The sequence below is a fragment of the Danio rerio genome, chromosome 7, assembly GCF_052040795.2.
Source record: "Danio rerio strain M-AB ecotype USA chromosome 7, GRCz13ab, whole genome shotgun sequence".
Taxonomy (NCBI): domain Eukaryota; kingdom Metazoa; phylum Chordata; class Actinopteri; order Cypriniformes; family Danionidae; genus Danio; species Danio rerio.
The window spans coordinates 8,898,559-8,913,656 of record NC_141027.1 but is presented as its reverse complement, the minus strand read 5'-3'; the positions used below and the strand labels follow the sequence as shown (position 1 = coordinate 8,913,656).

General features: G+C 33.9%; 2 protein-coding genes across 5 annotated transcripts in view; one reads left to right on the top strand and one right to left on the bottom strand.

The window, feature by feature from the left end:
• Positions 1-15,098, bottom strand: part of helz2c (helicase with zinc finger 2c) — a 284,230-nt gene that overhangs the window by 55,897 nt on the left and 213,235 nt on the right.
• The window catches only part of adisspb (adipose secreted signaling protein b), a 73,993-nt gene continuing 65,710 nt past the window's right edge, over positions 6,816-15,098 (top strand). The window contains 1 exon segment of the mRNA NM_001436955.1: positions 6,816-6,940. The gene's annotated coding sequence lies outside the window, so the exon portion shown is untranslated.

Here is a 15,098-nt window from a genome sequence, read left to right as displayed (position 1 = left end):
AAACTGATCTGAGATCGCTGCGTGTGTTGTGAAGGACAGATCTATCCATCCTCGAAATCATGATCAGCAATGCAGCGATTGGCTGACGGCACAGCAGCGTAATGACATCATCTGATTAATATTCAATTATCCATGTGAGCAAAATTAATAAAATTAGCAGTAAACGGCTTGTTAAATGTGAGACGCAATAACCTTCAACATTTGTTGTGAGCTGCAGGCTTTTCACTTTCATGTGTCAAGAGTATTCATCATGTATTTCAATGCAAATCAATGTATTTAGTTCCACATTTAGAAAAAAATTTCTTTATTATAGTAGCTGTTTTTTAATTGGTGTAAAGAATAACTGGTTGTTTACAAAAGCATTTTGATATTGGTAAAGGCGTCTGCAACTTTTGTGAAGCATCAAATCACTATTAACTATCAAAACATGTTTATGACTGCATAAATGTATTATTGCTTTAAAAGAAAAAAGTCACATATTCTGCATTTCTATTATACACAATTTGTACTAAAGCGATCTAAAAAGTTCATATCAATAAGTTTTTTCTTTGCACCACAAGGTGGCAGTCTTTGTACTTTCATTTCAAGGGTGCAAATTGCATAAGTTTTATTAATATGTATAACTTAATTTATTTTATTAATAACTATAACTTTATATATATAGTTAAAAAATATGTACCATTTTCCCAAGTGTATATAACTACTACTGTAAGAAAATATCAGAATTCAGAACATACTTTCTGTATTATCTTTGCTTAAACTGAGCCGATCTAATCCTGTTTATATGAATTGAACCTGCTCCCGATCAGGTTTGACCTAGCAGAACTGCTGCCATGACAACAACTCTCAGATCAGCTTTGAAGAACGAAACGATCCTGGATCATGTCAAATCATCAATATCCAAATCCAGCTAACTGAGTAATCCACATAAGAAGAACAGACCCCTGGTTGTTTACAAAAGCGTTTTCATATTGGTAAAGGCATCTGCAACTTTTGTGAAGCATTAAATCACCGGCATATTAACTATCAACACATGTTTATGACTGCATAAATGTATTATTGCTTTAAAAAAAAAGCCACATATTGTGCATTTCTATTATACACAATTTGTACTAAAGCGATCTAAAAAGTTCATGCAGTCTTTGTACTTATATTTCGAGGGTGCAGATTGCATAAGTTTTATTAATATGTATAACTTTATTTTATTAATGACTATAACTTTATATATAGTTAAAAAATATGTACCATTTTCCCAAGTGTATATAACTACTACTGTAAGAAAATATCAGAATTCGGTACTTTCTGTATTATCTTTCCTTGAACTGAGTCGATCTAATCCTGTTTATATGAATTGAACCTGCTCCCGATCAGGTTTGACCTAGCAGAACTGTTGCTATGACAACAACTCTCGGATCAGCTTTGAAGAACGAAACGATCCTGGATAGTGTCAAATCGTCAATGTTGGGTTGTTAGGTTAGGATTGTATTCTGAGGAGGTTCTAATTTCTCTAGCCTTGCCCTTGGGGTGTCGATCAGAACACAGGAGTGGATCAGGCAGTTAAGGTCAATCAAACTGGTTTATTGAACACTGAAGAGGTGTGTGTATAGGCATGTGTGTGGTTCTACAATGAAATAGAAATAATAAAATAATCAGTATAACATATTTAGACATCTAGATCACAAATAACATTCACAATATATAATCACAGTACAATATTATAATATATGCATCAAGTACAACGCTTCATTGAGCCGAGCAGTAAACGTGATGTAATGGTTTCACTTTCGCTATGCAGTACAATCAGCATGTTAAAACCGAAAGTACTCAAAACTGGCAATAAGCCCAGAAAAAATTACTTCTTAAAACACTTGTCATGAGTAAATCCCATTGTAATAGCATGAGGACATAAACAGGCATGTATAGAACATAATTTACATATAACTAGTGATCTTATGATCATAAACTCGTGCGAGAGCACGTGAATGCGCCGAACGCGCTGAATGAGCTTTACCCCGTCATTTCTGAATGTCCCGCTAATAGCGTATAAACGCCAAATCACTCGATCATTAGATACTGAAATGAGAACGACTGTCCTTTAGATCAGAATGTGTACTCACAGTTCGTTATAGACGCACACAATAACACACAAAGGCACATAGGATGAGGCCATTCGCCATAGCTGCGGGCGCTTCTCTGCATAGCTCTGCTTTGTGCGGCCTCATGAGGATGATAGACAGGTACGTCAAGTCCCGCCTCTCTAACAGTCAATATCCAAATCCAGCTAATTGAGCAATCCACGTACGAAGCACAGACCCCAGGAGAATGCGTTGTAATGTCACTTAATAGTAAACAAGACTCGGCAATGTGAATGAGTGTGTGTGCTGCTTAAATACTGTGTTTAATCAGTCTTTGACGATCCTCAGGTGGTGAGAGTGTAATCAGTCTAAATGAGGAAGCAGGTGTGTGTGTGGCATGACTGGATATGTAGTCCATTTACAAGCATATTTGTAGTTATATGAGAGTGAATGTTTTCCAGCGATCTCTGGTGGTTAGAGGTCGCTGGTGATTGTGACACACAACTTACAGTATATTACATTTTTTCAAGAGTCAGGATCTAGCGGTGGCATTATAATACACTACAGTTCCCACCATCAGTTTTATGGATAATACACTGAAGTCATACTCCAGTCAGTGATAGAAACACAAGTCTACTGTTTGGATAACATTTGTGAATTAACTTAAATACTTATTTTACTTAAATGGTAATCAGATCCTTGCAAAGTGAAGTCCATACTTTTTTCCATTAAAGATTTATTTCTGTTCTCCTTGTCATGTGGCAGTTTTTCTTCTTTTATTAATGCAAATCGGATACAGAGTTGGGATCAGTGGCGGTTCTACGGGGGGGGCCAGGGGGGGCCGGTGCCCCCGTGTCAACAAGCATGGCCCCCCCCTCTGGCCCCCCTAAATCTTAGTGTCGCGCGCAGTCGTATGGCGCGCACTCGCTCTCTTTGCTTTCACCCGCTTTCTCTCTCTCTCTCTCTGTCAGTGACGGTGCTGCGCACTTCAGTTCCCCGCATTTGTCAGAAGTTAACCCCCAAATTGACACAGGTAACAAAACGATTCAACTCAAATTCAGAATTAGGATTTTGTTTTCAAAAGCGATTTCAAAACTTTTATTATAGGAAGTGCTCGGCTATGCAGAGGCTATTATTATTTAGAAATTGACTGTACATAGTTTTACGTTAGGAAATGCAGTCTTGAACTTACAAACGGCAAGTACATGAGAACAGATGAAACAGTGATCCAGTTTAGTTTTCAGTCACGCTCATGTAAATCATATTCAACTCGTTTAGTTTTGCCTTTATTCGTTTTTGATTTCAGTCGTGACATAAAGCACGAGTCATCAAGACATGATTTATTACAACACGTTTTTAAACATAATAGTTTAACTAACCAGTTTTTCTAATAACAACTTTTTTCCCTTTCCCATGGTGACAGTGCATGATATTTTACTAGTTATTTAGCAAGATAGTTGTATACAGACAAAGTCCCTTTAGTCTTTGATTCAGATTAAAGTGTAATTTAAGGACTTAATTAGGTTATGTTAACTAGGAAAGTTGGAAGGATTAGTCAAGTTATTGTATTGTTGTGTAGATGATCAATAAAATATACAGTAATTATCTCTTAAAGAAGCTAATAACACAGACTTAAAATAGTTTTTTTTTTAATTAAAACTGCTTTTATTCAAGAAATAAACTATAAGAAATCACACTTATTATGACTCCAGATTAATTATTTGTGTTTTATAGGAAATACTGTGAAAATCTCCTTGGTTTGATTTAGATCACTTGGGAAACCTTATTTTAAATTATTGGGAGGGCAAAAAAATTGACTTCAACTGCATCTGTTAAAGTTTACAGGTGTAAAAATGTGCCTGCTGTACTTGAATGTTAATGTGTTATCCTACAATACAAAGTTACTTGTCAAAAAAATGAACACTGAAGATTATTTTCGAGTTTAAGTTATTTAATTAGCTTATTTATGAAGACAGGGCAGCACGGTGGTGCAGTGGGTAGCACTAACGCCTCACAGCAAGAAGGTCGCTGGTTCGAGTGCCGGCTGGGTCAGTTGGAATTTCTGTGTGGAGTTTGCATGTTCTCCCCATGTTGCCGTGGGTTTCCTCTGGGTGCTCCGGTTTACCCCACAGTCCAAAAATATTAGCTATAGGTGAATTTGTTAAATTGTCCAAAGTGTATGGGTGTTTACCAGTAATGGGTTGGAGCTGGAAGGTCATCCGGTGTGTAAAACATATACTGGATAAGTTGGTGGTTCATTCTGCTGTGGTGACCCCAGATTAATAAAGGGACTTAGCCGAAAAGAAAATGAATGAATAAATGTTTATAAAGACTGCAGAGTGATGCATAAAAAAATGACTGAATAATTGTTTAAATAGTTTGTGATGTATGTTAAAGTGTGCCCCCTAAAAGTAGAAGTGCCCCCCCGAGTTACTCAGGTCTAGAACCGCTACTGGTTGGGGTGTAAACAATATTTGTACATAATACACCAAATATCAATTACATGCATCATCTTTGGAAAAAAAGGTATACAAATAGAGAGTAAAAAATAAAAAAAGAACATGAATATGAACTTGAGGGTAAAAGTCATGTGAGAAATGAGTCTGCCTCGACCCAACCTCCACTCTAAATGGTGAATTGATGCTCATTTCCGAAAATTGCATTGTCTGAGGCGACTACATCTCAACCAAATGGTAACAATTGTAGAATGGGGATGGGTGTGGTGCACAGAGAACCAATTCATCAATGGCGTTAAAACTGCAGAGAGAACAGCTGGGTCAACAGCCAAGGAGCAACTTCATTAACATCTAAAGGCAGGATTAAAAAGCAACATCTAAAACAGTATAAAGGTTTGAGTCTAAGCATGTTCAGGGTTCATTTTGACTCCGGAGAACCCAAGGTACTGTCGTGTATTTTGAGACTGCTACGCTGAATAAACATCTTCATTGAGATTTTCTTTGTCATAATTTTTTCTTACAGTCAGTTACAAGTTACATTAGCTATATATACATATAGCTATATATATACATATAAAGTGTGCGTGCGTGTGTGTGTGTGTGTGTGTGTGTGTATATATATATATATATATATATATGAATTAATTATTAGCCCCCTGTTTACTTTTATCCCGAATTTCTGTTTTAAGGAGAGAAGATTTCTTTAACAAATTTCTAATCATAATAGTTTTAATAATTCATTTCTAATAACTGTTTTATTTTTTTCAATACAGCTTAAAGTGGCATTTAAAGGCTTAACTAGGTTAATTAGGTTAACTAGGCAGGTTAGGGTAATTAGGCAAGTTATTGTATATTGATGGTTTGTTCTGTAGACTATCCAAAACATTAGCTTAAAGTGGCTAATAATTTTGACCTTAAAAAAGTTATTTAAAACTGCTTTTATTCTAGCCGAAATAAAACAAATAAAACTTTCTCCAGAAGAAAAAATATTATCAGACATACTGTGAAAATTTCTTTGCTCTGTTAAACATAATTTGGGAAATATATATATATATATATATATATATATATATATATATATATATATATATATATATATATATATATATATATATATATATATATATATATATATATATATATATATATATATGTGTGTATGTATGTATGTATGTATGTATGTATTTAAAAATGACTAAACTCAAAAAATAACAAACTGGAAAATATGGTTTCTTATTGGTAAATTTGCATTTGTAGATATAGAATATACAAAGGAAATAAATCCCATAGACGATGTTCTAAAAAACGACAGTCGAATGATTTGGTGTGATCTATAATATCTGGTATGATCTGAAATAACTTTTATTTATCATACAAAATTAAAATGTTGTTTTCTTGTAAAGATGTTTCTTTTGATATACAACAATAATAATAATAAAACTTGATTGTTTGATTAATAATTTAATGATTATATACCATGTATGCAAACATAAATGATCCAATGCCAATACTAACATTAATTTGTCTAAAATGTGTTTATTAAAACCCTAACAAATCTTAAAAATAAAAAAAGCTTTAAGGATGTGAGCGATTTTTTGTTTGTTTGTTTAGGGGTTTTATTGAACATACAAACATAAACAAAAAAGGACAAAGGCAAGCGTATCAGTAGACAAGTATAGCAGCAAAAGACAATAAAAGATAATTTAGAAAAATAAAGAAAAGATAATTATAAATAAACGAATTAACATACAAACAGATAACAAAAATCATGATACACAAATAAAGTTATGTTGTGATTAAGGTCACACATATTATGAATATACATCAGAAGTGTTCATAGAGTCAGAGGTTCATTGGAGACATCCATATTTTTTGAAAGGCGTCCCCTTTGTTTTTTTAAATAATATGAATATTGTTCCAAGAGCATTGTTTCATATGTGTGCGATTTTGAAAACATTTTCTTATGTGAATGTCTTGTAATCTATATATTTATTTATTTATTTTGAATTCTCAAGTGATTTTTTTCCCTGGATTTCAATGTGAAAAAATGATAGCATTGTATTCCTCTATATTTGTATGCTATTGTTTATGTTATGCAGTAAAAAATAATAACAAAACTTTAAAACGACAATCAGTGAACGAGTCATTTTGGTGAATCGATTCAGATGAATCGTCTCACGGAATGAATCAGAATCGCCAGCAGTTGTAGTTCGGCAGCAGAAAGCACGTGACTGTCGCGGAAGTTGAGGCTCTAATAAATGTATGTGAGGAGCAGCCGTCGCTCTCACATCAGCTACTGCTCGGTTCTGACTGGAGCTTCAGGTTTTGTTGGCTCGTTGGATCATTTCTGTAGTTTCATCGCGACTGAAGACTAAAATCGACACCAGTGATCATTATCACGGAGAACAGGTGAGCATCCTGAGGCAGTTGCATATACAAATGCGCGGTGTTATACAAGTTTGTGCAGAACTGTTGAAGAAGATATCGGCAGTGGATCATTCAGGCGGTGCGTTCAGATCAGATCGTCTTCAAATGTTGGCTTTTTAACGTCTTCAGATCAGTGTTTAAGTCCAAAGTCACACAGAACTGTATGCATTTATTGCTTTCTCAACACTAAAAAGCTTCATATTTTGCAATGCACTGAAAGGCTGCAGATGAGGTTTACTTCATGCATTTGATTTGATGTTTTAGCCTATATGTTATGCAGGTTAAGACTTCTTCACAGAAGTATTTTGCCACTGTCTCCAATTATTCAAGAATGCATGATAACAAGCCACGGCAGATTCTCCTGGGATAACAGTGCTTTTTTCCCTCCACTTTCCCAGATGGCATGGCTTTCTGGATTTAGGTGCATGCTGGATATGTTTATGTTTGATGTGAGGCTATAAAAGTCCTTGTTAGAGCAATCCATATGAGACATTGACCCAGTTTCTCTCTCTCTCTCTCTATCTCTGTGCCATGTTATTACAGACTGTAACTGGTTCATATCTGTTGCAGCACTTGTGTTGAAACACTTCAGACAAAGAGTGTGATGTAGAGATGCGAAATCTGTGTGCTGTGATGTTTGGTCATGATGTGGATGAGAAAAGAGCAGTTGTGTATCATTTTTGCACTTCTCCCTTCACATTTATTTGGTCATTTGTGAAAGGAACTGTGAAATGTAGAGCAGAGGGATATCAGGTTGTTCATGGGCACACCCAGCCACAGCTGCCAGCTGTTTTAATGATAAATTTAAGAGAATATTTCCCAACTGTCTGGCCATGCTCATATCTCATGCTGGCCTGTTATGATCTTTGATATTTAGAAAATGGTCTGGTTGAGTAAAGGATAGCAAGAGTATTTGTGGAGTTTGGCAACCAATTGGCAACCGCACTCATTGAAGAGAGGTCATTCAATTTAGCACTTAAAAGATTTATTGTGTTTGAAAAGCAAAAAAATATTTTATGCAGTTGAAGCATCTGATGCACAAAATGATTGATGGCAACTGATGCACAAAATGATTGATTGCAACTGATGCACAAAATGATTCATTGCAACTGATACACAAAATGATTCATTGTATTTGATGCACAAAAACGATTCATTGTATCTAATGCACAAAATGATTCATTGCATTTGTTGCACAAAAATGACTCTTTATCTGATGCACAAAATGATTGATTGCATCTGAGGCACAAAAATGATTCATTGCATTCGAGGCACAACATTGATTCATTTTATTTGATGCACAAAAATGATTTATTGCATCTGAGGCACAAAAATGATTCAATGCATCTGAGACACAAAAATGATTAATTTTATCTGATGCGCAAACATGACTTATTGCACTTGAGGCACAGAAATGATTAATTGCTTTTAAGGCAAAAAAAATGATTCATTGCATTTAAGGTAAAAAAAAGATTTACTGCATCTGATGCACAAAAACGATTCATTGCATTTGAGGCACAAAAACGATTCATTGCATTTGAGGCACAAAAACTATTGGTTGCATCTGATGCACAAAAATGATTCATTGTATTTAAGACAAAAAAATGATTAATTGTATCTGAGGCACAAACATGATTCATTGCATCTGAGGCACAAAAAAGATTCATTGCATCTGAGGCACAAAAATGATTCATTGCATCTGAGGCACAAAAATGATTCATTGCATCTGAGGCACAAAAATGATTCATTGCATCTGAGGCACAAAAAAGATTCATTGCATCTGAGGCACAAAAAAGATTCATTGCATCTGAGGCACAAAAATGATTCATTGCATCTGAGGCACAAAAATGATTTATTGCATCTGATGCACAAAATTAATTCATTGCATTTGAGGCGCAAAAACTATGCATTGCATCTGATGCACAAAATTGATTCATTACATTTGAGGCACAAAAATGATTCATTGCATTTAAAGCACATAAAAGATTCATTGTGTTTGATGCACAAAAATGATTCATTGCATCTGATGCACAAAAATGATTAATTTTATCTGATGCGCAAACACGACTTATTGCACTTGAGGCACAGAAATGATTCATTGCTTTTAAGGCAAAAAAAATGATTCACTGCATCTAATGCACAAAAACGATTAATTGTATTTGAGGCACAAAAACTATTGGTTGCATCTGATGCACTAAAATGATTCATTGCATTTGACGCACAAAAATGATTCGTTGCATTTGAGGCACAAAAATTATTGGTTGCATCTGATGCACTAAAATGATTCATTGCATTTGACACACAAAAATTATTCATTGCTTCTGATACACAAAATGATTCATTGCATTTGATGCACAAAAATGATTCATTGCATCTGCACAAACACGATTCATTGCATCTGAGGCACAAAAATTATTTATTGCATTTGACGCACAAAAATGATTCATTGCATCTGCACAAACACGTTTCATTGCATCTGATGCACAAAAAAGATTCATTGAATTTAAGGCAAAAAAAGATTCATTGCAACTGATGCACAAAATTATTCATTGTATCTAATGCCCAAAAATGATTAATTGCAACTGATGCACAAAACGATTTATTGTATCTAATGCACAAAAATGATTCATTGCATTTGATGCACAAATTGACTCTTTATCTGATGCACAAAAACGATTCATTGCATCTGAGGCACAAAAATTATTAATTGCATTTTAGGCGCAAAAACTAATCAGCCGATGCACAGAAATAATTCATTGCATTCAGTGCACAGACCATGTATGCAATTTAGTGAACAAAAAAGAAGTAATATCATTTGAAGCATATTTATTGAGCAAGTTTGATGTGCAACAGACAGATATTTGCATCTTGTGTTGATCCACAAATGTTTTTGCTGTTGGTTGGTGCACACACAGCTAATGCGATGTGTTTTTCTAATAACTGTAAATGACCTCTGTGTTGCTGTGCAGTTGCTAAGACATTCCGAGCGGTTGCCAGGTGTTTACCTGCAGTCCCAAAATTAAATGAGCCAATCTACAAGTCTCAATGATGTTCTGACGGCTGTAAATACATAAAAGGGTCAAAAGAAAGTGAACACACTTAAACTTGCAGCTAATGATGAGCAAAAGAAACAGTGATGCTTAGAAAAATGATTGTTTCCCAATATTCTAGTATTCAGATAAAAAAAGAAGGGACATCAATCCCAACAGGCTACTATTCAGTGTGTTTTTTAAATGAGACTAGCAATGAGTTGTTTGCTTTTATGTTTCAGTGCCATAATTCTGATCTGAGTGCTCTGACACTTAATGACGTCATCAAGCTTTCTTCTTGCCGATGTGCATTTAACATCTGACATGCTGTTCTTCCAGTAAGTCTTTGATACGACAGGAAAGTGGACCGGCTTTAGAGAACGATATTAGACAGCTTTGTCTCTCATGCAATAGATGGTGAAGGCTATAAGGCTTGATGCACGGATGTGTGTGTGTGTGTGTGTGTGTGTGTGTGTGTGTGTGTGTGTGTGTTTCATCTCCCCAGTGACTTAATAAGTCCCTCTATATTCATGTATCCTAGTCTTAGCACTTCTCTAATGAATTGCAGAAAGATGAGATCTGAAAGGCACATTCACTATCCTGAGGAAGAAAGATGAGCGATAGAAGCATGAAAACTGCTGACTGCTCGAGCCAGCTTGGTCAGTTTGTTGTAATCTTGATCTGAATCTGGCTTCATGAGGTCTTTGCGGCTCATTACTGAATGTCTGGGTGTGGATCTTGCTCTAGTCTATTCCTGGTGTATAGATGCTAATGTCTTCGGCACTTGTTTGCATGATATCTTGCAGGTCTTGTAACATTTGGTGAAATAAAATCGTTTAATGCATTAGGTGCATGTCAAATCTAGCTTTTAGTGGAGGTGTGCCTTGTTTTGATGCATAAAATTTTCCTTTTTTTCTTTTTGCATTCAGTTCATGTCAGTTCTGTGCTTTCATCTGGTGCACACACACACAATAGTTCCATGCATTTTGGCACAGAAAGAATAATTATTTCATTGGCACACACACACACACACACACACAGACACAAGGAGATTATTGTATCAGGTACAAAACTTATTGTAATCTCTTCTAAAAAACAAACCAACAGTTATTGCATTTGGTTGTGCGAAAAAATATTTATTGCATTCTGTGCAGAAAAAGCTATTCGTTATTTAACGTGAGTAAACCTATTGCCTTAAAGGTGGCAAGTGACTATTAATAACATGAACTTGCACTCTTGATTAAGGCAACAGTTTTACTCGCTTTTTAAAGTCAAATAATTTCTCTAAAAGCAACATGTTTACAAAAGCAAAGTAAACAATCATTTTAAAAGCAACAGATTTTCTCTCTTTTATTTAATAAAATCCACTCCACTTGTTAAGCAACATGTTTGCTGACTTTTATTAAGTCAATTCAACTATTCGTTCATTCATTTTCTTTTTGGCTTAGTCCCTTTATTAATCTGGGGTCTCCACAGCGGAATGAACTGCCAACTTATCCAGCATATGTTTTTAAACAGCGGATGTTTTAAACGCTCTGTGTCAGCCTTTTTAATTTAATAAAATTTGTAGTTTTGGAGCCTTGGTGTTGCCGCCTTTGATTTACATTTAATTTGCACTTTTTGCGGTTTTGGCTGAGCACCCAATTAAGAGAGATGTGCGTGCTTTTGTACAGTTTTTTTACACAGCGGATGCCCTTCCAGCTGCAACCCATTTCTAGGAAACATCCATACACGCTCATCACACCACACTCGTACACTACAGACAATTTAGCTTACTCAATTCACCTATAGCGCATGTGATTTGGACACCGGAGCGCCCGGAGGAAACCCACGCAAACGCGGAGAGAACATGCAAACTTCACTCAGAAATGCCAATTGACCCAGCCGAGGCTCGAACCAGCGACCTTCTTGCTTTTAGGTGACAGCACTACCTACTGTGCCACTGCGTCACCATAAAGTCAACTAAACACTTCAAAAGTAACAGATTTAATCACTTTTATAAAGTAAAGTAATCTAATCACTTTAAAAGCAACATGTTTACTCACTTGTATTGGGTCAAGCCAACGAATCGCTGTAAAAGCAACAAGTAGACTCACGATTGTTAAGTCAACTAATCACTTTAAAAATAACAGGTTTACTCAATTATAATATGTAAAGTAATCTAATCACTTTAAAAGCAACATGTTCACTTGGGTCAAGTCAACTAATCGCCGTAAAAGGGAAATTTTTACTCTTATTAGGTCAAGTCAACTAATCACTTTTAAAGCAACAAGCTTACTCTGTTTTATTAAGTCAACTAATCACCTTGAGCAACAGATTTACTTACTTTTATTATGTAAAGTCATCTAATCACTTTAAAAGGAACATGTTTACTTTGGTCAAGTCAACTAATCGCTGTAAAAGCAACAAGTAGACTCACTATTAAGTCAACTAATCACTTTGAAAGCAACAGGTTTATTCACTTTTGTTAGGTCAAGTCAACTAATCGCTTTTAAAGCAACAAGTTTACTGTTTTATTTAGTCAACTAATCACCTTAAGCAACAGATTTACTCGCTTTCATTATGTAAAGTCATCTAATCACTTTAAAAGGAACATGTTTACTTTGGTCAAGTCAACTAATCGCTGTAAAAGCAACAAGTAGACTCACTATTGTTATATCATGCCAATATGACGGTCTATACACTATACCTAAACGTATGTCTGTCCAAACAGCTTGAAAAGTAGATTTTTCACCATAGGTGCCCTTTTAAAGCAATGGGTTTGCTCACTCTTGTAAAGAGTAAAGTCAACTAATCACTTTAGCAACAAGTTTACACACTTTTTGTTAAGTAAAGTTAACTGATCGCTGTAAAGGCAAAAAGTTTACTGACTTTTATTAAATAGTGAAATAATCGCTGTAAAGGCAAAAAGTTTACTGACTTTTATTAAATAGTGAAATAATCGCTGTAAAAGCAACAAGTTACTGACTTTTATTAAATAGTGAAATAATCGCAGTAAAAGCAACAAGTTAATGACTTTTATTAAATAGTCAAATAGTCGCTGTAAACGCAACAAGTTACTGACTTTTATTAAATAGTGAAATAATCGCAGTAAAAGCAACAAGTTACTGACTTTTATTAAATAGTGAAATAATCGCAGTAAACGCAACAAGTTACTGACTTTTATTAAATAGTCAAATAATCGCAGTAAAAGCAACAAGTTACTGACTTTTATTAAATAGTGAAATAATCGCAGTAAACGCAACAAGTTAATGACTTTTATTAAATAGTGAAATAATCGCTGTAAAAACAACAAGTTAATGACTTTTATTAAATAGTGAAATAATCGCTGTAAAAGCAACAAGTTACTGACTTTTATTAAATAGTGAAATAATCGCTGTAAAAGCAACAAGTTACTGACTTTTATTAAATAGTGAAATAATCGCAGTAAAAGCAACAAGTTACTGACTTTTATTAAATAGTGAAATAATCGCTGTAAAAGCAACAAGTTACTGACTTTTATTAAATAGTGAAATAATCGCAGTAAAAGCAACAAGTTACTGACTTTTATTAAATAGTGAAATAATCGCTGTAAAAGCAACAAGTTACTGACTTTTATTAAATAGTGAAATAATCGCAGTAAAAGCAACAAGTTACTGACTTTTATTAAATAGTGAAATAATCGCAGTAAACGCAACAAGTTAATGACTTTTATTAAATAGTGAAATAATCGCTGTAAAAGCAACAAGTTACTGACTTTTATTAAATAGTGAAATAATCGCTGTAAAAGCAACAAGTTAATGACTTTTATTAAATAGTGAAATAATCGCTGTAAAAGCAACAAGTTAATGACTTTTATTAAATAGTGAAATAATCGCTGTAAAAGCAACAAGTTACTGACTTTTATTAAATAGTGAAATAATCGCTGTAAAAGCAACAAGTTACTGACTTTTATTAAATAGTGAAATAATCGCTGTAAAAGCAACAAGTTACTGACTTTTATTAAATAGTCAAATAATCGCTGTAAAAGCAACAAGTTACTGACTTTTATTAAATAGTGAAATAATCGCAGTAAAAGCAACAAGTTACTGACTTTTATTAAATAGTGAAATAATCGCAGTAAACGCAACAAGTTAATGACTTTTATTAAATAGTGAAATAATCGCTGTAAAAGCAACAAGTTACTGACTTTTATTAAATAGTGAAATAATCGCTGTAAAAGCAACAAGTTACTGACTTTTATTAAATAGTGAAATAATCGCAGTAAAAGCAACAAGTTAATGACTTTTATTAAATAGTGAAATAATCGCTGTAAAAGCAACAAGTTAATGACTTTTATTAAATAGTGAAATAATCGCTGTAAAAGCAACAAGTTACTGACTTTTATTAAATAGTGAAATAATCGCTGTAAAAGCAACAAGTTAATGACTTTTATTAAATAGTGAAATAATCGCTGTAAAAGCAACAAGTTACTGACTTTTATTAAATAGTGAAATAATCGCTGTAAAAGCAACAAGTTACTGACTTTTATTAAATAGTGAAATAATCGCAGTAAAAGCAACAAGTTACTGACTTTTATTAAATAGTGAAATAATCGCTGTAAAAGCAACAAGTTACTGACTTTTATTAAATAGTGAAATAATCGCTGTAAAAGCAACAAGTTAATGACTTTTATTAAATAGTGAAATAATCGCTGTAAAAGCAACAAGTTACTGACTTTTATTAAATAGTGAAATAATCGCTGTAAAAGCAACAAGTTACTGACTTTTATTAAATAGTGAAATAATCGCTGTAAAAGCAACAAGTTAATGACTTTTATTAAATAGTGAAATAATCGCTGTAAAAGCAACAAGTTACTGACTTTTATTAAATAGTGAAATAATCGCTGTAAAAGCAACAAGTTAATGACTTTTATTAAATAGTGAAATAATCGCTGTAAAAGCAACAAGTTACTGACTTTTATTAAATAGTGAAATAATCGCTGTAAAAGCAACAAGTTACTGACTTTTATTAAATAGTGAAATAATCGCTGTAAAAGCAACAAGTTAATGACTTTTATTAAATAGTGAAATAATCGCTGTAAAAGCAACAAGTTACTGACTTTTATTAAATAGTGAAATAATCGCTGTAAA